The 23,914-nt window shown below is 44.1% G+C and overlaps 1 protein-coding gene across 6 annotated transcripts in view; it reads right to left on the reverse strand.

Moving 5' to 3' along the window:
• Positions 1 to 23,914, reverse strand: part of HIVEP3 (HIVEP zinc finger 3) — a 497,332-nt gene that overhangs the window by 277,499 nt on the left and 195,919 nt on the right. The window lies entirely within an intron of this gene.

Consider the following 23,914-nt stretch of genomic DNA (forward strand, 5'->3'; position numbering starts at 1 on the left):
CAGGGAACAGAGCACAGAGAGAATTTAAGTAACTTGTCCTAAAGCACTCACTAATAAATTGTAGCACTCGTCTTAAAGCTCCAGAAGTTTTAACCCAGAGCTCACACTCCTTTTTTATTGTACATTTTATTGTGTGTTTGTATGCGAGTATGTGAATCTTTTCAAACATACAGAAATGCACAAATAAAAAGAATACATTGTGTCTCTCAGCTCCATCCAGTCCTTTGCCATTTAACCACAAAGCAGTGTCATTCTCAACAATGTTTATTTGTTCCTTCTGTCTTGTTTTCTCTTAGTCTGTCTTGCTAAAGGATTCTTTATCTTTTGTTTTCTGATTTAGTTGATCTTTTCTATTGGTTCTTTATTTTCTATTTTATTCAGTCTTTAACATTTCCTTTCTTTGAATTTACTCTTTTGTTCTTTTTTTTTACTTTTTCACTTGGATTCTTCATTCCAAATATAAATATTTATAGCTCTACATTTTCTTTTCAGAGTTGTTCTGGCCATTTCCCAGTAGTTTTGAAATGTAGCATTTCATTATCAGTCAACTCAAATATATATATCGTCCATTAATATTTCTTCTTTGATTCATTATTTAAAGGTTTTTACATTTCTAACTTAAGAGGGTATTTGTTATCTCTCAGTTATTGATTTCTGATTTAATTATTTTGTGGTCAAGAAATATTTATGAAACTGTATTTTTTCCTGTGGTTAGAGATGTATATGATATTGGCTATTTTTTATTACTTGATATTTGCTACATTATTAATTTTTACAAATTTTCATGTGTGCATGAAAAGAACATGTACTCTTCAATTATTAGAGTCAGGGTTTTGTATAAATGCTTTAGATAAGGGGCTAATAAGGACCCTATAAAGAACCAGACAGTAAATATTTTCAGCTTTGCAGATATAGCCTGACACAGCTGTTCAATGCTGACTTTATAGCACAAAAGCAGCCACAGTCAATACTAAACAAATGAATATGTCTATGTTCCAATAAAACTTTATTTACAGAAACCAGCAGTGGGCTGAATTGGCCCATGGGCCATAATTTGCCCATTTCTGCTTTAGATCAAGCTTGTCAATTATGTTGTTTAAATATTCTAAATCTCTAATAATTTTTTGGCTCTTTATCAGTTATAGAAAGAGTTATGTTTAAATCTCCCTTGTGATAATGGATTTGTCCATCTCTTCTTGTCATTCTGCCAATTTTTGCTTTAGGTATTTTGAAGTTATGTTATTAGGTACAAACAAGTTCAGAATTGTTATAGGTTCATGAACACATTTTTAAACTTCTAACAACATTCTTTGTTAACAGGCTGTTCACTGATGATAAAGTAGTTATGTCAGCTTTCTTTGATTAGTATTTGTCTGGTAAATAGTCATCTATTACAATTAAATATTTTAAATATTTATTTTGTATTTACTTGTCCCCTCACTTTTCTACTCTTTTTTATATAACAGACAGTCCTGTGGTCACAGCATGAAATATCAACCTTAAAATGTCTGGTCCTGGATATTAAACTATTAAAGTATTAGCTTCAAAAAGGAAGGTATTTTTAAGTATTTTGTCCACTACTAAATCCTCAGTGTGGAGCAGTGCCTGACACAGAGTAGGTACTCCATACATCTTTACTGAGTGAATGGACACTCCAATCTTCAATTCAAAGTAAGACATCTGTTTCTAAATCAACAAAGAGCAGGTGGTTTATCCTCTCCCTAGCTGGGGCCTGTGTCAGGTGGGAACTGGGGGTCAGGGAAGGGAGTCTAATGAGCTTCTTTTTCCTTTCACTCTTTTATCCCCAGTTTATTGAGCAGGGCTTTGGCCCCTCTGAGAGGAGAAGCAGGAGCAGTAAAGCTTTTACCTGGCTGATCCCATGGGCTTTGCTCTTTTAAGTTACAACTGACTCTAGCTTCAGAGATTTCTCCAGGTGCAAGTTCCCTGGGGAGAGGCTGCATTCCATCCCTCTGTTTGTCCCATCCCTTAGCACTCAGTCCTCCAGAGATCCATATCACAGGGTCTCACCCTGTTTTCTTGGGCAGGTCTTAAATATTAGGCTCCCATCTGATTCTCTCTGATCAATATCTTGTCCACAGACACTAGTCATGCATCCTTTGCCCTGCTGTAGTGGGAATGTGGGTACTTCCCAAATGCAATCCTCTTCTCTCTCTTCCCTGCCAAAGGTCACTTAAGTGTCTTAGTCCTATGTCAAACATCAGAGCTGATGTCTCCCAAGTACAGGAGACAAAACCAGGATCCCTGAGTAATCCAGGTAAAGAGTTTCTCCCATCCCATCCCAGCACCATACATACTCAGGTTAAACTGAGGCACCCACACCTCTCCATCCTTAGGATATTAGACTTCAGTGACTCCAAAACTTATCCTCACAAGATCATCTCTTCAGAATCTTCACCTGGGTGCCTATTTACATTCTGGATCTTTTTGATAGGACTCATAGTCATGCAACTAGGAGTCAAATATTTCCTTTGGAAATTCTGCATTTCAATCTAGCATTTCTTTTTGAAAGTAGCATGTGATTACATCTTGGTGACTTTGTCAAAATTTCCATTTAACATCATTTTAGTTGTACATTCTAATTCTTTTCTTTATTGTTTAACCTTAAAAATTTTTTAATTCACACGAAGTCCAAAGTTAGCTCTATTCTTCTGTTGAATATTACAGAGTTTTAAAATGTTTAAATGCCCCCCAAAACTTTCCACCTTAAAATTATCATTGCTCAATATTGTAGTTCTAGCTAGCTTAATGCCCTCAAATTTGTGGTTATTGTTGTTTTAAAAATTACATGCTTATTTACATTTATTCACACATTTATTAGTTAACTTACCCAATGTTATTCTCTTTTCCTCCCTTCTGGGTGCAACTTCCTTCTTCCTGAAGTTTATTCTGTAATACGTTGTATTCTATCCTTATTCTTGAATGATAAGTTAGCAAAGTATAATATTCTATATTAGTTGTTTCCTCTCAGAAATGGAAGTATAATTCCGTGGTGTGGTGGGGATGGGATTTCCATTGTTATTGTGGTATCTGGAAATTTAATAATTTTCTTTTGTAGATGATTTGTTCCCCTGTGGTTATTTTTCTATCTCTCTTTCTCTCTGGTATTCTGCAGTTATACCATAATATGCATAACATAGTTTAGTTTCATTTATCCTGCTTGGAGATCTTTGTTATTCCTTTGTCTATAGATTAATGTCTTCAATCACTAGAAGTTCTCAGCGTTACTTATTTGTTTCTTCCTTCTTCTCCATTCTTAAAAATATCTCCTTTCAGAACTCCTCTTAGACATAATCTTGACTCCTTTCATATTTTTGATACTTTAATTTCTCTATACTGCATTTTTTATCATTTGGTAATTCCCTCAGTTCTACCTTCTAGTTTACTAATACATTTTTCTTCTATGTCTTGCCAGATGCTTAATCCATCTATTGATTTTTAAAACCAATAACTATACTCAGATGCAAAAGCACAGACTTACTTTCTGGAATAGCTGAGTAAGTTCCTAGTGGACTGACCCTCCTTCAGATAACAACTATATATTCAAAACAACAACAAACAATGTCTGAAAGGCATGGGAGAGTGAAAACCCCAAACAGGTAGAGTCTGGAGAGGAACTGACACTTGCATGGAGTAAGTTTCCCATTTGTGCAGCTTTTAGACTAATGGCAGGCCATACCACCCATGGGGTGGCTAAGACTCCAATAATGGAAATAACAGGAGTGAAGGAGGAATCCCCGAAAAGAGAGATCCAGAAAAGAAGCCCCCATTTTTATGTAGAATTCCACCCAAATCTCTGGACCCATGAACCATGAATGTGCAGATCAGACTCTGAGACTTCTTGGTAAGGATAAAGAAATGGATTGATTTTTAAACTGCTACCCAAGAAACTGAGTTTTCAGCTTGGATCCAACCAAGTTAATTATTAAAACAAACAAAATCAATATACTTTTTGGTAGGATATAAAAGGATCCAGAGTCTCTACCATAAAACATTAGCAACATCCAGGATTCCTGACATACTTGTCCCAAATTACTTGATATATGAAGAGAGAAAAATGTAATCCGTTTTCACGAATGAAGATAATCAGCAGAGACCAACACCAAGATAATCTAGTTATTGGACTTAGCACGTAAGAATTTTAAAGCAGCTGTCATAACTACACTAGATATAAAACAAAATATTAATTCACAATGAATGCAAAGATAAAAAAATATCACCAACAAAACCTGAAACATTAAAGGAGGACCAAATGGAAATTCTAGAACTGTAAAACACAATATCTACACTGATAATTTACTGGATACTTTTGATAGCATAATGGAGATGAGAGGAGAAAGACAGTGAACTCAAAGATAAATAAATAGAAATTATCTAACCTCAAGAACAGAGAGAAAAAAGATTTTTAAAAATGAACAGAGCCTCAAGGATAAAGAGATTATATAAAAAGATTTACCATACACATTTGGAGTCCAGGAAAGATAGAAGAGAGAGAGAATGGGGGTAGAAAATATATTTGAAGAAACAGTGGCTGAAAATTACCCAAATTTTGTAAAATACATAAATTACAGATTCAAGAATCTTGGTGAGCTTCTGGCAGGTAAAATATGAAGAAAACTACGTTGAGGCACCTTACAAAACAACTGCTGAAAACCAAAGATAAGGAGAAAACCTTGAAAGTAGCCAGAGAAAAATGACACATTGCATACAAGGGATCCAATTTCAAGTAACTGTTCATTAGGAAAAAAAAATGGAATGGTAGCCAAAGGACAATGGACTAACATCCTTAAAGAGCGGAAAGAAAAAAAAATTAAACCCAGAACTCTGTATTGAGTGAAAATATTCTTCAAGAATGAAGATGACCCAAAAACATAAGGAGAAGAAGCCAGACATGAGAGCACATATTGTATGGGCCCATTTAAATGAAATACCCAAAAAAGGCAAATTCATAGAGGCAGAGAAGTAGCTCAGTGGTTGGCTGGGGCTGAGGGAAGGAAAAGACAAGAGTGATGTTATGGGTAAGAGGGATGAAATGTCCCCTGACCTGAACACGTGGCTGGCTTTCCCCGAATCCCTCCCCACAAGGTGTTCCCAGAGCACACTGTCCATTTCCCATGAAAACACTCAGTGGTCATTGTAATTAAGTGTTTACTATCAGACTTCCCCAGTAATTGTGAATTTCATGAGGACAGGCTGTATTTCTAAACTGTTTTTCTTGTTATCCCCAGTCCCCAGCACACTGCTGAATACAAAGTTAGAATTCAATAAATACTTGTTGAACGCAATGGAATTTTTCATTTCCCGTTGATGAACCCTCTCTGCTAATTTCCTTAACTGAGAATATGTTTTCCTGTAACATGTGTTTTAACACTTTTTCTCTTTCATTTGTTCCACTGTCTATATGAAAATTACCAACTATAGTACTTTGTCCCTCCCTTCCCTATTCTCTATAACTATTAATATTGTTCACATTTCAGTCCTTTCCTCTGTTTCCCATGTAATTTTTCCAAGCCTCCACCCCATGTCACTAATCTTCTGTAATCATGTTCCTACTGTTTCTGCTGTGATATTATCATCAATTTCTTGCCTTAATTGTGCCAGTTCCTTTTTCATCTCACTGTTTGTTATCTCACCTTTGTTCTCTTATCTTATAAAGTCCATTTTCTCATGATTTCCTGGAGAGTACAGAATCATGTTCTATCTACTGGAAGAAAAGTTTTTCCAAAGTGAGCTCGTTCTTTGCCTTTCTTTTTGTTCCTTTCCTTCTTGGTTAAGGCCAAGGAGAAGCAGCAGAAGTTTTGCCTAGGCTGCATTCTCCTGGCTTCTTATCTCTGGCTCAGATCAATTCTATCTGGGCCTGCTGTTTCCGAAAAAATATAAGCACATTCTTCTTAGACTCTACTTCCCTATTTCCTGGGCACTGTTTGAATCCTCTCCTTGGAACAGGAACTAGGGGGATAGGTGTCCATGATTTACTGAGTCATGGACTGCGATGGGCAGGAGAAGGGGGCGGTCCTCGGATAGTCTGTCTATATCCTCATCTCCGGGCATTCACTCACTTCACTGTTGTTCATAGCTCTGCACCAGGACGTTCCCTTGGCTCGGGTGTACATCCAGCCTCTGTGGAGAGCTTCAGGGCACACACAGGCCTTGCTGATGGGAAAGTCCTCCTTCGTTTTCCATCGTTGCCTAACAAGTCTTTCCAAAATGCAGTGTCTTCAAACAACCATTTTATTGCTCCCAGTGCTGTGGGTCGGGAGCTGTGTAAGGCCTGGTGGAGACAGCCTGCTTCTGCTCCGTGTGGCTGACGGGGACTCCTCGCCCAGGGTGAAGGGTACGAGATTGCCTCCCTCACAGACTGTTGGCTGGGCACTGAGGTTCTCCTCCTTGTGGCCTCTCCCTTCATGTGGTCTTCTGTCCTCCAGGCCTTCTCTCCCTAGCAAGACAGCCTGGGTTTCTTCACACTGAGAGAACAGAAGTGGAGGCTGCCAAGCCTCAAAGGTCTCGGCTGGGCACCGGCCCAGCATCACTTCCGCCGCATCCTACTGGGCACAGCAAGCCACCAGCCCAAGACCAGCCCCAGCTCCTGGGGTGGGAGGAGCGGAGGGTCCTGGAGGAATAGGAGGAATTTCTGACAGCCATCCAGCCCTTTTTTGTGCTAATTGCTTAGAGATTACTTCCCATCCTTTTTATGGAGACAAAGAAAGAATAATGGCACGGTTACAGGTTCATCTGGTCTAGGCCTGAGGATGTTAGTATTTACCAGGGGTGAGAGGGAGGAGTACTTTTCCCAGTCCAGCGATACCACTGAAGTCCCCAGATTGGGGGGCATTGGTGTGGATCTCAAAATCTCCTACTTGTCATCACACAAAACCACTTTTCCAGAAAAGGGAGCTCTGCCAACTCAAGGCATCTACCCGCCATGTGGACTACATTGTGCTGAATCTGTTCACGTTGTCAGTGTGACTGAGATCTAGCCCCACCTAAAGCACTTTTGTTCTATTCTTTGCTATTTTTACTTCCTTTTGATGATTTTGTCCAGTTCTACTTTCTGTAGTGCTAAGGACTGAACTATATCCCCCAAAATTCCACACTGAAGCCCTACCCCCCAAAGGGACTGTATCTGTAGATAGGGCCTTTAGGAGGAAATTAAGGCTACAGGAAGTCATAAGAGTGGGGCCCTAATCTGACAGGACTGGTAGTTCCCTCTCCCCCTCACCCATGTGAGGAAACCAGGAAGAGAGCTCTCGTAGAACGTGACAGTGCCGGCGCTCTGATCTGGGACCTCCAGCCTCCAGACATGTGAGAAAATAAACACGTGCTGCTCTGTGGTGGTTGGTCATGGCAGCCCAAGCTAATACATCAGAGGCTGTGCCAACTACTTTAATCGATCCTGTGAGAACTCAAAGATGCAGCCATCACAGTCCCCGTCCCACAGAGGAAGAAAATAAGACCCAGTCACTTAGAGTAACTTGGTTGAAGTCACACAGTGGAGTGACAGATGGAACTCAGGTCACCTGGCTCCAGGGCCCGGGTTCTGCCCTTCGAGGCCTCCTGCACATCTCCTTGTCACCGACAGTCTGGGGAAGGGGGTGGAGCCCCTGACTGCTTCCTGGCTGCTGGCTGGTTGCCCCTGGCTCTGCCCTCTACCTCACTCTACCCTCTCCTTAGGCACAGGCCACCCCAGAGTGGTGACCTCAGGGGGACGGAGAGAAGAGGAATGAATTCCGCCTCGCTGCACATTCCTTCCCAGCCTTTGGGGAGGGCAACAAAGAAACCCCATTAACCCCGAGCGTGTAGGTGGGTGGGGAGACAGCAGCTTTTGTCTTCCCTTCTGGTGTCCCTAGAAGTCACACAGCTCCGTTTCCAGGCCCTGGTCATTTTAAGAGGGCGCTAGGACTCCAGTAAACTCCTACCAGTGACTCAAAAGCACTGAAACAAAATATTTTTAAATCCATGTATTTCTCTCGGCACATGCAAGTCTGGTTGCTTGCCGTTTCAAAGTAGGCAGGAGAAGCAAGGAAGCTGGTCTGTGGACTCTAGCAACAGATAGCAACAGATTTAATCTGTAGTAAGAACCACCACTGTGCAGGGCTTCTCGGTATTCAGAACATGTTTACACCATACAGCTTTACCTTCATGTCAGGCCATAGTACGGTGAGTATTTGAGCATCTCATCAGTGAGGGAAGGCACACAGAATGTGAGAAACTAACCCAAGGAAACACCAAGAATACACCCAGAGCTTCCTGTTCTGCATGCCACAGTCAGGCTCCATGACACCCAGGCTGATCATCACCCGTTTCCTAGCTGCTTCCAATACGAAGGCTCATCACCTACTTTTCACTGACTCTTCTTTTGCTTTACCAAAACTATTACCTACCACTTTGTAATTAATAACAACCTGGTACAGTAGGAGAGATAACACCATCCTTTTAGTTGAGGACAGTATCTCATAATGTTATCAGCGGCCTACACCCTCCCTAGTCCTGGCATTTTCCTTGTGATCCATACAACCCACCTGCCTATCAACAACTTCAACACCTCCAAGCCCCAGGAAAACACCCTCTGATACCTAAGCAACTAGGTATCTAGTTGTGTCTGGTCTGTTGCTTGTGACAAGCTAGTCCTTTTCATGAACATGAGGAACATTAACTCACACAAATAAGAATCAGAGTGAACATTTATTGATGGATCACCAGATTCCTGGCCCTGTTCTAAATGCTCTTTACATGTGATAACTCACTTAATCATCACTACTTTTTCCCTGACCTCCAGAGACCCTTGGTCTCATAAACAGGGCCACCTCCCTGTAGCCCTGAAAGGGTGATGGGCCATCATGTGAATGACGTACCCAAAGTTGTGCAGCGTGTGATCTGTACAACTGAACATGGCTGTCTTGCTGGGCTATGCCACTGTCACCCCCTTGTTTTGGGACAGGGCTCATGTGAGGCCTTCTCTTCACAGTGAAGTGGTCCCTTTTCTTGTCCAGAATCTGTGAGCTACCTGCATAGTTTATCACTCATAATCAACATTTTGTAAAAAGGCTTATTTCTCATTCCCACGGTTGATTCCCCAGGTCACTGTCACAGAGACAAGGAGCTATCCTGCCACTGGGAGAGGCTGAGTGAGGATTTTAGGGACTCGAGGAAATGGAAGATTCTAGACAGAATGCATGGTGTGGGATTGGTAGCAGCATTCATTCAGGGTCCGAAGTATGTGTGCATGGGTGTGAGGTACCCTAGACTGGTCAGGAGCATGTAATTACAATGTGGTTTGTTTCATGAAACAATCAGGCTGAGCAATAGACAAGATAAAGCAAGAAGAGCACGAAGCACGTGGCCAGGGAAGGACACCAAGCCCATTCAGCACAAAGAGAACTCTGTTAAGTCCTTTCTACTATCTTCATCTTACAGAGGAGGAAATGTAACCTCAGAAATTGCTCATCCTTCAAAACCCAGCTTAGGGGTATAAACTGAAATATATAGCCTTTGTGTTTGGCAGTAAATATTAGGAGACTTATATGCCCTTTGACCCAGTAACATACTCCTAGGAATTTATTCCAGTGAAATAATCACAGATGGGCCTAACAAATGTGTAGAGGGTTGTTCAGTGCAACATGAATAATTGAGATTAGTTACTATTAAGAACAGCAAAAAAGAAGGACCATCTTAAATGATCCTGGGGGAAATGGCTAAGTAAATTATGGTGGATCCAAATGGTAGAATATCACATAGCCACTAATAATCATGTTTCAATATAACTGTATATGACATGGGAAGATATTCATGATAGGCTAAGAGAAAAATTAAATAATCCAGAATTATATACATGGCAAAAGTCATTTCTAAGTGTATGTGTCTTTACACACAGAAGGACTGCAAGGAAATACACCAAAACATTAACAGTAGTTGTCATGAGTTGGAAAATGGGTGATTTCTTTCTTCTGTATTCTTGTGTATCTTTTTCAAGTCTTTTATAACAAACATATAATAGTGAGGGAGAATTGTCACTGACTTCAAAATCTGCTCAGACAATAGTAGACTAGGCTAATAATAACAGGGTACCTCCATGCGTCGGCACCATGCAGGCCACATGAATTCATTCATTCCTTCAGTGGAGAACTTACGACCTCTGTTTCACAGGTACCAAGAAGTACATGTCTCCCCAAGCCACACAGAACCCACATTGATCTGTTTGACCCCAAAGTCCCAGCTCTTTCCTCTACCTGAAGCCCTTTCTTACCTCTACTGCATCTGAGCCAGAGAAATGGCCAACCAAAGAAGGGGACATCAGGCTGTCCCAAAGCCTGGTGCATGGTTGACAACAAAGATCAGGGAATTCTTCATGAAAAATGGAAGAGATGTGACCGGTGGAGTGGGGCTTTCTTGTCGCACCACAAACCCACATCGCCTTCACCTTTTTCACTAGTCACCAAGAGTGCTCTACTGTGTGCCTCACCAGCAACCCTGAATCCCGGAGGCCACCTGATTTTCTTTTCTGAATCAGTTGCCATTCCTCACCTGTTGTCTGACTTTATGACACCTCTTCCCTGCTGCTTTTTGCCAGCTTTACCCACTTACCATCACCTACAAACCATGCCCCTCCTGTGCCTAGTTCTAGATGAGCTGATTTTACATTAAGGATACCACAGAGATTCCAGGTAAGACACCCGAAATGCTGCAGGTAGGAAGCAGGCTGGCAATGGTGAGGAATGAGTCAGGCCAGACCTGCTCTATCCACCCCACCCAACCAGAGCAACTCTCTCCACCTTTGGGTGGATATTGGGCTTTGTTTGAAGAAGAGACTGAAAGTAAGTGGAGGCCACAGATCTAGATCATTAATAATCACAGTAAACACTTCACGAATTCAGCTCTTCCTGTAGAACCAAATCTCAGGGCAGAACATGCAGAAGGTTCTTTTCAAGGCTGTACTTACATCTCATGGATTCTGTTTCACTGGGCAATTTCAGCAGGGCCTGATTCTTCTAAAGGTTTACTGAGGAAAGGGGGTAGGGGGTTAGGTAGATGGAGGAAGTACTAGATGGGGAAAGGACAGGAGAGAGAGAGGAGAGGAAAAGGGGGAGCAAACAGGCAGGATATCCAGGCCTCAGGACTCCTAGGACAGTTCTTTGGCTTCTTCAAACATTCACGCCAAAGAACACCTCTGATAAGCTTCCGTTATTCTATTCATAGCTTCCCAGTGAGCCGTGACTCCAGCCTCCCTGCCTTTGTGAGTGTTACTTCCTTACCCAGAAAGCCCTTCCTTGCACTTGTCCAACCAAACTCCCCAAACCTCACCTGATGCCCTCTGGGAGCTGCCATCAGTGCAGAGGCTCCCGAGATGATGCAGGGATCTCTGTGGACCCCAGTGGAAGTTGCCATAGTCCCGAATTAGATGGAGGCCCTTCTGCTTGTCCTTTTCACATCAGGCTGAACTCTCCTCAAGGACAAGTCCCCCTTCCATCCCAGTCCCGGCTCTGGGCCTCACACCAGCCACAAGTCTCTCTCAAGGAGCCAGGCAGCTCTGAGTCCGAGTCTGGGCTCAGCCATTCAACAGCTGCAGAACCTTGGAAAGTCACCTAACCCCCCAGAGCCTCTGCTCCATCCCCTGTAAGATGGGTATAATGCCACCCCTCAGACTGGTGGAGGAGGCTGACTGTCCTCTCTCCTTATCATTATTTGCCTCCACAGCACTCATTACCATCTCACAATTAGATATGCACTTGTTTATTGTCCACAAGACACATAAGCTCCCTGAAGGCAGGGATGTCATAGAACAGGACTGGCACCTGTAGACTCCATAAATATCATGTGTGAATGAACTGACTGAATAAACACACAGATGGCCCTTCAAGCAGTGAGCTGGGGGCTCCCCCCAGCCCAGGCAGACTGCCATCAGAAGACTGAGGAGGGAGTCATCAGAGCAATTAGAAGTCGCTCACGTGAAACCAGAACCCTCACACCCTGGCAGCGGGAACATGAGTGGGTGTGGCCACCATGGAAGACAGCACAGAGGGTCCTCACGAAATTAAACATAGAACTGCCATATGATCCAGTAATGGCACTTTTGAGTATACCTCCAAAAGAATTCAAACCAGGACCTCAAAGAGATACTAGCACTCCATGTTCATGGCAGCATCATTCACAAGAGCTGAGATGTGGAAACAACCTAAGTGTCCATTGATGGATGAGTGGATAAACAAAACATAGTATATACATAAATGGAATATTATTCAGCCTTAAAAAAAAGGAAATCCTGCCATAAGTGACAGCATGGAGGAACCTTGAGGACACTATGCTAAGGGAAATAAGCCACTCTCAGAAAGGCAAATACTGCATGATTACTCTTAGATGAGGTATCTAAACTAGTCAAATTCATAGACTCACAGAGTGGATTGGTGTTTTCCAGGGGCTGGAGTGAGGGAGGAATGGGGAATTGCTGCTCAATGGGCATAAAGGTTTACTTAAGCAAGATAAAGAAGCTCTGGATATCTGTGTACAGCATTGTACCTAGAGACAACAGTACTGCACTGCACACCGAAAACATCGTTAAAAAGGTACATCTCATGGGAAGTGTTCTTACCAAAATAAAATAAAAACGTGACCCACACAAATAGTATTCTCCAGACTCACAATTTCTCCAGCCACCATTACCTGGCCAATTCCTATGTCTTGCAAACACTAGCAGGCTATTTGGCGGTTGTGTTGAAGGTTGGGGGAAGGTGGGCAGCCCCATCCAGACAGCAGTTCAGAAGAGTGGGTCTTCCCCAACAGGCGATTTGAACCACCTGGGAAGGCCAACCATCTAGCTGGACTGCTCAAACCTGGGAGAACAAGGGCCCAGGACCATAAAGGTAGTGAGAAATGATGGGAAGGGGACAGGTGAATGTGGAGGGGACAATCCCTACCAAAAACACATGCCGCCCACACAATGCGCTCCTTGCGATAACAGGTTCCCTTTTCATAAAGTTCGTTCCACATCACAAAATTTGTCTACACCCAGACCTTACACCCAGCTGCACATTATAGGGAGTAATGATTTCAATTCGTTCGAGAGCACTCCGGACTCTAGAAAAGGCAGCTGGTGTGTTCTGAAGCTCAGAGAGCCCTCTGGAGGTCACGACACTGAGTGGCCAGTGGCAGTGCCCCCACCAGGCTTCATGATTCCCAATGTCCCTGACCGCGGCACCATAACGCCTGCCCTCTACAGGTGCATACAGTGGTCTTTGAAAAGAATTGCCTTCATCAGAGTCAATCCCTAATCACACCAGTGATTTACTCTCTCCTTATTTAGAAGAGATCCTAACTCACTTTGATAAATTCCAAATGGCAGTACCGATTTGATTTGAGGGTCTTTTGCCTTTCAACTATTTCCAAAATGTGAAATTCTTAAAGGGTGAAGAATGGCCTTTCCTGGGGGATTCTAGGAATGGATCACAGGCTCTCATGGCATTTCTGAAAGACACTTTAAGGCAGTGATTCTCTACCTTGGCAGTCAATGGATCTAACTGGGAAGGCTAAAATCAAGATACAGACCCCAGCTGTCACTCTCAGAGATGCTGGTGTAAGGAGTCTGAGGAGCAGTCCGGTGAGATGTTTTTGCTTCCCAGGTGGTTCTAATGTGCAGCTAAGGTGGAGAACTTCTACTAAACACTGGTGGACTCACTGGCACCCTATGCACACATATGGGGTACCCACTCTGGTGGTTGTCGGTGCCTATCTGCATGTTATAGATTTTGTAAATTTGCAAACACTTCCTCTATAGATAGAGAACCTGAAGCTGATCAAGAATACACAGCTTGCCCAAGATCTTAGGGCTCAAAGTACCCACTCAGGCTCTTTCAGTCCTATTTGTTGAACACTTGTGCCCTGGTCAATCCTCCTAACTCCCCATCCAGAATCTCTTCACTAGGCCAGAGCTTGCATTTAGTTCTTCAATATAGCTTGTGGATATGTTTTATTTGGCATGCACAGTCTTTTATTAAAGTCTGAATTAGTTATCTAAGAATCAGATTCTATATTAAAACTCTGGATTTCGGGCCAACACTGCAACATTCCCACAAGGCGGAGCTCACCTAGAGCTGGCTCAGTGGCGCCCTCCCTTGGACCCCTAGGCTCTCTAGGGACCACCCCCTTCCCGACCCTCAGGACCTGCTGACTTGACCTGTCAGGCCATGTCACACCCACTTCTGTGATCCCTGAATCACACCATGAATAAAGGTGAAGACTCACAAAACAGAAACAACATCCATTTAAATATTATCATGCCTACTGGAAAAATCATTCTTGGCTTTTACCTAAAGAAACTGGAATCAGACCTGATAAATAATTATGGAATTTCAGATGATAATGATAGAAAGAAAATATCACACTAGCATGGTTTTATCATCCACAAATGCTTTCATGTACTTGAACTTACTTGACTTATGAAATTCAGGGGCCTTCCTCTTCTGTTTCCACTCTAACCTTGCTGTTTGTCCCAGGTCCTGAAAATGGCCTGGATATAAGTCAAAACAGAAACCTCTGAGCACAGAAAGCCATTGTTTCTATTGCTTTTCAGAATGATCCTCAGAAGTACAGAATTAGGGGGAAAATTGTGATCCCACCATAATGAAACTATCAAGGGACACTGCAATCTAGCACGTATGAATTGATAGAAACTATGAAATATATTTATACATATTCAACAAAGGCCAGAGGAAATCTGAGGGGTCCACATAATTTCAGATTGATTAATTAGCCTCTTTTAAAAACGTTGCCTTTATGTTCCTACTTCTCAAAAAATGACTCAAAAATCCCTAAATTTCTTATAAGTTCCTTATGTATAAACTGGAATAACAACAGTACATGCCTTGCTGAGGTGTTGGGAGGACTGGAAGAGTCAACTCATGCGTAGTGCCCAGAACAGCACCTGGCACAGAGTAGGGGACTCACGAATATTTATTTATCATTATTCAGGTGTACAAAGCAATTTTTCTCTCCCTTCCTTCCTTTCTTTTCCCCAAAGAAGCTAACCAAATGGGTTTGTAAAATCCCCATGACTTCTGCCATAAAATAAAGGTGAAGTTATTCAGATGTGACACATTCTAGGTAAAGCTCTTCCTGACCCCATGGATTTGAACACTGAAGTGACTACAGTGTCTATGACAGAAGTATTTGTGCGCAACTCACTGGCTACATGGAGATACTTGCTTAACCATCTCTCTGTGGACTTTTCTCTCCCCTCCAAGGCCTATAAACTCCACGCTGTTCGGAGGATGTTTCGGGCAATATGCCTAATTCATTTCTGTCCCTTCAGAGCCCAGCCGTTAGTTGAAAGTCAGCAAAAGCCAACAATTATGTGATAAATAAGTGAATATTCAGACAATGCAAAAATACACCAATATAGAGAGGTCTTATCTGGAGGTCCTTATTCCCTTCGGTGGGATAGTCCTGCTAGCACAAACTCCTTGGTGCCCTCGTGACAGGCTGTGGCCCTGGTGACAGGCTGTGGTAGACAAATGCAGTGCAGTGCTGCGGCCCAGATCCCCCTTCAGGATGAGGCCCTCCTTCTCTCAGCTGCCAGGAATGTTGCTCACAGCTAAATCTTTCTCCAGGAAAGACCCAAACTGCATCACCAAAGTAAGCCACAGACCCACCCAAGGCCAGCCTGGATCCAATGACTGATCAGTTGCACAGGGACAAAGGAATAACCTCTTTGTCTCTACATGGGACAACTCAGAAAAGCTATCTCAGCTCCAAAACTCATTGGAATTGAGCCTTGTTGCAACTGCAGCACAGCCCAACTTGCCCCTCCTCCCAGCCTGCTGCCCTTGCCGCCAGGAAGCCACCTGCACACACATCTCCATCTCCTGGTCTCTTTCCTGGGGAACCTGACCTGTGACAGTTGGTACCAGGATTAAGAGCTGGGAGGTGGGAGCAGGTTGGCACTTCCTGGAAGTTTCTTTTCCCCATACCTGCACAACTCCCTCCCTCTCTTTATTCATGGTTCATCTCAAAGGCACCACCTCAGAAAAGACTTCTCTTTTAGTCCTAATGCTTCCCTGCCCAAATTAATTGCTAGCCCATCACCCCATTTGATCTCCTCCCATCCAGTCACCAACATGTGAAATCGTGCCCTTTGCTTTCTTACTTGTTCATGGTCTTTTGCCCTGCCCTCCCACCAGTAGAAAGCTCCAGAGGACAGAGATGTTGCCATGCTGCTCACCACTACAGCCCAGCTTCTAAGCAGCACCCAGCACAATGCAAGCCTTTAACAAACATTTATTGAATGAATGAATGAGAAGATGCATACACAGTAATAGTGAAAAGCACTGGGCTAAGAGTGAGGAGCCCTCACCTCTAGTTCTGATTCTGCCCTTAGCCACCTGTGTGACCTTAGACAAATCCTTTGACCTTTCTGAGCCTCCCTTTCCTCATCTGCAGAACAAGGTGGGCAAATGAGATGACCACTAGGGGTTCTGAGAGCACTACCTTGCTATAATTGTACACAGTTACACAGTTCAGAATTACTTTGCCTGTAAACTGGTAATCACAGAATTTCCGAGCAGAAAAGTAGCTTCCCAGAGCATTTCACAATAACCGATGAGTATGGGCTCTCAAATGCCAATTTCATGATTATATAAGTGCTAGAAAAACTTTGCATTTAAGGATATGTTTAACATGGGGGTCATCAAAGCTTTAGGGCACTCTGAAATAACCATCCTCCTCTTTCTGTAAATACCAGGAAATATATTTAAATCTCTTTCTCAAGTCCTGTGACCCTGGTTGAGGCTGCGCAGAGTGCCAACATGACTCTGTGTTCACATGAAGCACTGTGCCGGAGCAAGTCCTCAGGAATGCTGGCTCTTAACAGCTCCCTCTCTTAATGTAAACAATAGTCATTTCGAGGTGAGTCCACTTAATGTACCTTGGAGTTCCTGGGACTGAAGCTTAGAGAGATCACATAATGTACCACAAAGTTACATAGATGGTAAGTGGCAGAGCCAGAGTTTGAACGTGGACAGTCCAGGTCTAGAGCTTGGCCATTCAGCCACTACACCATGTTACCACCCAACACTCTCTTTCTTAAAGACATGAATCCTGGCTTGGGACAAGTCACCACTTGACCACCAGGAAGTGGTCTATGTTCCAGGAAGTGGAACTAGAGGCAATGTATCTGGTCTAGAGCCAAGTTTCTCATACTTTACTGTGCACATGAACCACCTAAGCAATCTTCTTAAAATGCAGGTCCTGACTGAGAAGATCCAGGATGGTGCCTGAGATCTGCTTTGCTAACATTTCCACATGCTTCTGCTACTGCTGGTCTATGGATCCGGCTTTGCAAGGCAAAGGTACAGAAGAAGGAATTCCAGCTAAAGTCAGAGCAGCCTCTGGTCCGGCCCTGGCAAGCCCTGACAATAAGCCCATAGCCAAGTGACTTCTCATTTCTCCGGGACTCAGTGTCCTCGTCTGTAATATAGTGATGACTCCCCCAACCTTTGCAGCTACTGCCCAGGAGGGTGATGGTGATCAAATCACAGGGTGTGTGTAGAAGCACCTCATCAACCAGAAAGCTCATAAGCAAGGGGGGCAGGAATTTGCTTTTCCACTGGGCTATGGCCCTGTAGAATGTGGGTGTGGGTCTTCGAGGCAGCACAGTGTCTGGCACATGGTAGGGAATTAGTAAGTGTTCAGTCAAAGTGCCAAGCACTTTAAATATTATTTAATTTAATCTTCACAACAATCTCTGGTTCCCATCTTACAGATAAGGAAACTGAGACATTCCCTACCATACCGCAAAATACCCAAGCAGTAACTGTCAGGGGCTGGATTCAAACTTACAACAAATAAGGACCCTGAACTTTGTTTGGGGGCAGATCCTACAAATGCAAGGTGAAACACATCATTTTAGGTGTGGGAGAAGCCACAGAAGCAAAAATCTAGCTAAAATAAACTCTTCAAGTATTCTACAAAGAGAAACAAAGTCAAGGGCTTCCTATGATCAGGGACCCCAAAGCCAATGTCCAGACTGTGTGGGTTTAACAAGTTAAAAGGAGCAAATGCTTAGAATAGTGGTATCAAAGTGGGGTCCATCAGGATCTCCAGATGGCCCTGCTGACCACAATATTTTGTTCTTGACACTGATTTATAGCTCCAGCACTGGCAGGCAACTTGGAGGTCACTGAGTCCAGCTTCCCAAATAATGCAGTGCTACATGGAAGGCTGGTGTCTGTCCAACTATATATGAGGCCCAATAGCTTACAGAAGGGAAGAAGAAGAAGAAAGGAAGAAACTAAAGTGAAAGGAAAGAAACTAAGCGAACCCAGCACATGGGCTCCAAGTAAATCTACAGACATTAAGGAAACCCTAAGTACACAGAGAACAACTTGTTTTGAAATAATATTATCTCACTCTTCTTGGGCTGCTATAACAAAATACCACAGACTGGGAAGCTTAAACAACAGAAATTTATTTCTCACAGTTCTTAGAGTCAAGGAAACGATGCTCAGAGGAGCTAAGGACTTTAGTCCAAAGCACAAAAGATGCATGGTAGAGGTGAGACTTGAACCCAGGGCCTCCTACTCCAAAGTCCATGCCCTTTCCTCTGTCTCCCTGTATCACTAGTGAAAAGATCAGCAGGGCCCTGGGGCCCAGGGAAGAGCTGGGTGGGGCTCCAGAGCCTCCCATGAGCACTACTGGTTTCAGGCATCACCATGGACACAAGTACCTTATCTGAGGCCACAGAGAGAAGGTCCTTCCCCTCTGTGAGTTCTTCTGCGGATGGCACCCAGTTCATCTGGACAATGGCTAATGCAAGCCACCCTATGGAGGGAAACCCAAGATCTAATGAATTCTCAGAGGAACCCACTCCTAGGCCATCCAGCATGGAGCCTACTACAGCTTGTGAACCAGCAGGGCCACAAGCCCACATGGGAAAGCAAAAGGGGGAGAGGCAATCAGCATGTGACCCCAGAGGACCCTGCTCCTTGGCATCTGCTTTCCTATTGGTCAGAGGGGTGGCCAGGAAGCCCTGGCACAGCCACAAAATAAGAAATGTCAAGAAGTTGGAAGGGCCTCATGAGAACACCTGGCCCTTTTCCCTCTGGGCTTCTGGGCTCAACCTTGCATAACACGTCTTCATTTAATATTCCTCACAAAGGGGTTGGAGAAGCATGGAGCCTGCTTTGAAGAGAGTTCCTTGAGAGAGGCAGGGAGATGCATTCGTTCTTTCATTCAGTATTTACAGAGCATCTACTATATGCCAAGCATTACTCAGAGATTTGGAAATCTACAAAGCAGGCACAAGTCCATGCCTTTGTGGAGTTTATATTCAACTAGAAGAGAAAGACAAACATATAATACAGTATCAGTGCTAAATGCTCTGAAAAAGTAATAAAGGAAGAGAATAAATAGTATTAGAGAATGTTATTTGACATAGAATGTCCAGAGAAGGCATTCAAAGCAAGAAGAACAGCAAGTGCAAAGGCCCTGAGGTGGGAATGAACTTAAATGCATTCCATCCATGGATTTCCCTCCATGGCTGGCTTGCAAGTAGCCATCGTCCAGATGAGCTGAGTGCCACCAGCAGAAGGACTCACAGAGGGGGAAGGACCTTTTCACTGTGGCCTCAGATGAGGTGGCCAGAAAGCAGTGGCCGAATGAGGGCTGGGAAGTGAAGCTGGAGTGGCAGGCAGGGGTCAGATTACACTGGGCATGGTGAAGACTCTGGATTGTATTCTAAGCACCATGGGAAGCCATTAGAGAATTCTGAGCACAGCAGCACCACCATCTGATCTACATGGTCTGGGGACCAGAATAAGTGAACCCAGCACGTGGGCTCCAAGTAAATCTACAGACATTAAGGAAACCCTAAGTACACAGAGGACAACTTGTTTTGAAATAATATTATCTCACTCTTCTTGGGCTGCTATAACAAAATACCACAGACTGGGAAGCTTAAACAACAGAAATTTATTTCTCACAGATCTGGAGGCTGAGAAGTCCAAGATCAAGGTGTCAGCTGATTTAGTTTCTGGTAAGCATGTTCTTCCTGGCCTGCAGATGACCCTCTTCTCGCTGTGTCCTCACAGAGCCTTTCCTTGGTTCATGCACTCGGGGGAAACAGACCTTTCTGGTCTCTCTTCGTATAAGCACACTAATCCTATTGGATCAGGAGCCCACCCTTATGACCTCATTTAACCTTAATTACCTCCAAAGGTCCTATTTCCAAATACAGTCACATTGAGGGTTAGGGCTTCAACCAATCAATTTTGAGGGGGACACAATTCAATCCATGGCAACAATACTCCTGTAGAATTATAGGAAAAAAATTGGTTTCTGCTCCTCCATGAATAACATCAGAGGGATTGCTGAGAAAATCAGTGGTAAACTCAGTCATCTAACACAGAGAAAAGGGAAGCAGATCACCCTAATATTCCTAGGGCAGCAGTTCTCTGCCCTGGGGTGATTCCGACTCAGAAGTGCTGGGTGTGGCCCAGGAAAGTCACTTCAACGAGTACCCTTGATAGACTAGTGGATGGTGGATGAAGGCAATGTTTCCCAGGACCCACTTAGAAGTGGCACAGACACTAAAGGTAATTCAAGTCCCTAGATACGGAGTATTATACAAATAAAAGATTATTTTGTGCTCCTTATGCTTTCACCAAAAAAAACTGTTAACCTACCCTGCCATGGTAGCTCCTTCTTGTTCACCTGGCACTTGTCCTTCTAGATGACATGACTTCTGTGTGCAGGACAGCCCATGAACCAGAGAGTCCCTGAACCTGATGCATGTCATATCCTTGGAGGGCCACCTGAGCAGCCATGTTTTATGTCCCACAATCCTCTAGCCATGACAGGTCAAGACTATGTGCACAAGCCAAAGACCATGACCTTCAGGGGAGGCATCAAGGACTCCAGCTGCTTGAGCCTGGGCTGAACCTGAGCCCTCTGCCCTACAGACACACCCTGGGGAGTACCAGCCAATCTGAGCAGAGTCTCCCTGTTGGGATCTGAGAATGGGAGACCCAGAGAGTGAAGAATGAGGCAGGCATGGCTGCAGAAGAACAAGGACAGCTGGGTCAGGACCAAGAGAAGTCACCAGTATCTGGAAATGCCCTGGTTTTGAGAGCTGCCTATGGCTCCAGGTTGTGAGGAGCACCCTGCAGTCTCCTTGGGGCTTGAGGAGTAGCTGCCAGGCTGGTTTCTAGAATGTCCTCACCTTCCAGATATCCTGACAACTAACCCAGTCAACAAGACAAGTTGAGCATGTCCTCTGTTCCCTGCAGCAGGAAGGAGCCTAAGAACTTTGATCAGTGAAACTGGTACTCTGGATTCCCATGTCACCCCAACTTACTGGGTCTCAGCCAATCCTCATTTAGTTCCAGCACTGTCCTCTGGAGGAAATTCACAAGGGTCCAAAAGAGTATGACCAGTCCCTTGGATTTAGCTGAGGTAGGATGCGATTGGCAAACCAAGAGCCACCCTGGTTTGTTCTTGCCACTCCACCTATGTTCAGACTTACAGCAAATCCTGCTGGCTCTACTTCCAAAGTATCCCCAAACCCAGCAACTCTTTCTGTTTCCATGGCCAAAGCTCTAGTCATGCCACCACCACCTTGCCTGGACTATTGCAATAGCATAGCATGGTCTCATGGTCTCCTTTTTTCCACTCTTGCCACTCTAAAATCCATCCCCCACATAGAAGATCATGTCCCTCCCTTATTTAGAACCTTCCCAATACCAGCTCCTTAGCAAAGCCTCCATGAGCCTATAGGACCTGGCTCTTGCCCATCTCTTCAGCCTCATCTCTCTCTTTCCCATCCCCCCATCCCACATGCATGAAAAGTCTTTCGTTTTTTCGCAAACACAACACGCTTATTCTGTCTTAGGCATGTTGTCTCTATTCTGCCCATACAACACCTCCTTCTTGTCATTCAGGTCTTCTTCAAATGTCACCTTCTCAGAGAAGCCCTCCCTGACTGCACCAGCCCCTCAGTCACTCTGCCACGCTTTGCTCTTCTGTCTTCTTCATCGTACCTGCCAGCACCTGATGGACCCTATTCACTTCCCTGTTCTGTGTTTATTGCCTATCTCCTGTTCTACAATACACGAATTACAGACAGGCATGCTACTTTTCTTTCCCCTCAGTCCCTAGCCCTGGAACAGTGTCTGGGACCCAGTAGGCACACAAAGAGTGTTTGTCACCTGCCTGACCGGCCATTATTTATCCAGTATCCCACCACTTCTGGGGATTCTGATTGGTCTTGTCACCCTCTCTCACACTGCTTGCTACCACAGTAGCCCCTGGGCTCTGGGAGGGCTGTGCAGGGCCCACACTAAGCCCAAATGCATCTAGCACAGACATGTGACTACATCTTTGCTGCAGAAGACAATGTTCAAGTCCCCTTTCAGTGCATGAAAGGAATCAGAATTCCACCCCTTTGATACTAGTGGTCCCAGGGACTCCTTTCTTTTTTTTTCAGGGTTTATATATGTTTTAATTAAGCTTGTTGAGGTCATTGTAGATTCACATGGAGTTGTAAGAACTAATAGAGGGAAATCCGCATACCATTAGCCCAATTTCCCCCCAGTGAGAATACCTGGTAAAGCCATACTATAGTATCACAGTACCAAATCCAGATACTATCACCAATACAGGATCCATCAACACAAGGATCCCTCACGTTGCCCTTTAGAGCCACTGCCAATGCCTCCACCACCCTGACAAGCCTAGGTTATCCTCCCTTCCTACAATGATGTCACTTCATGCCTGGCTTTCTTCCCACACTTCCCGACAGCTACGGCTGCTGGATGCTTGGCTGCCTGGCCTATGCTTGCGGTCAGCCTCTGGTCCAGGCTCCCCTTCTCTGCTGAGCCACACTGTCTGATCACTGACCTTAAATGGCACTCTGATTTTTAAGGACCTTTCTAATTCATCCAGGGAACTTTACATTTATCTCCATCTTCCCAAGGGAGTGGCATCTTCCTAAGGGGGCAGCATCTCCCTGTGCAAAGAGCATGGGCTTTGAAACCTGTCTACAGCCTCTGAGCCTCAGTTTCCCCATCTATCCAATGGGGTCAGTAATACCAACTTCACAACTGTGGGATTTCTGCTCTGGGACCACATACCCTTTCTGACTTAATCCCATCAGTAAATGGCATTTGTTTACTTGCTGTTTTTATGTGCAGATGGGCTGAGATTTGTAGTTGGTCCTAATTAGGCATGTCACCCCTCCTAGATACCATGCATCAAATACCCACTGAGTGCCAGATACCAGGCAAAGTCACCTCGCTGTGTCACTTACCCTTCATGACTTTGTGAAGTTGTAGCATAGCTTACTTTGTGACACAGTCACAGCAGAGGATTCATATGACATCCTCATATTAATCAAGGAAGAAAAAGGAGCAACAGTCTACCTTGCTCAGCTCTTTCAACACCTGGTGACCATCATGGATACAAATGACTCTTCCCAAACTTTGACATGATTCACACACTCCTCTTACTTCTGTCCCAGAAGGGTCCAGAGCTGCACTGTCCAATGTGGCAGCCACTATCCCGTGTGATTATTTAAATTAATTTACATTAAGTATAATTTAAAATCTGGTTCCCCCAATGCACTGGCCACATTTCAAGTGTGGCTACTGTAGTGGATGGCACAGCTGCAGACCACTGCCGTCCCTGGAGAAGGCTCCCTTGGACGACACCACCTAGAACTGATTGGGACACCTGGGCCAAGCCCTCTCAGCTCCCCCTTCAGTTCACCATGGCCCCCACATCTTTTTCACTTGTTCCTAAAAGGCCTGGACTGGGGTGAATAGTGACCGCCCTCACCCTATGCCCCCACATTCATGTCCAGCCAGACCTCAGCCTATGCCCTTACTTGGAAATAGAATCTTTGCAAATGTAATTAATT

Source organism: Manis pentadactyla, chromosome 4 (assembly GCF_030020395.1).
Source record: "Manis pentadactyla isolate mManPen7 chromosome 4, mManPen7.hap1, whole genome shotgun sequence".
NCBI classification, from domain to species: Eukaryota; Metazoa; Chordata; class Mammalia; order Pholidota; family Manidae; genus Manis; species Manis pentadactyla.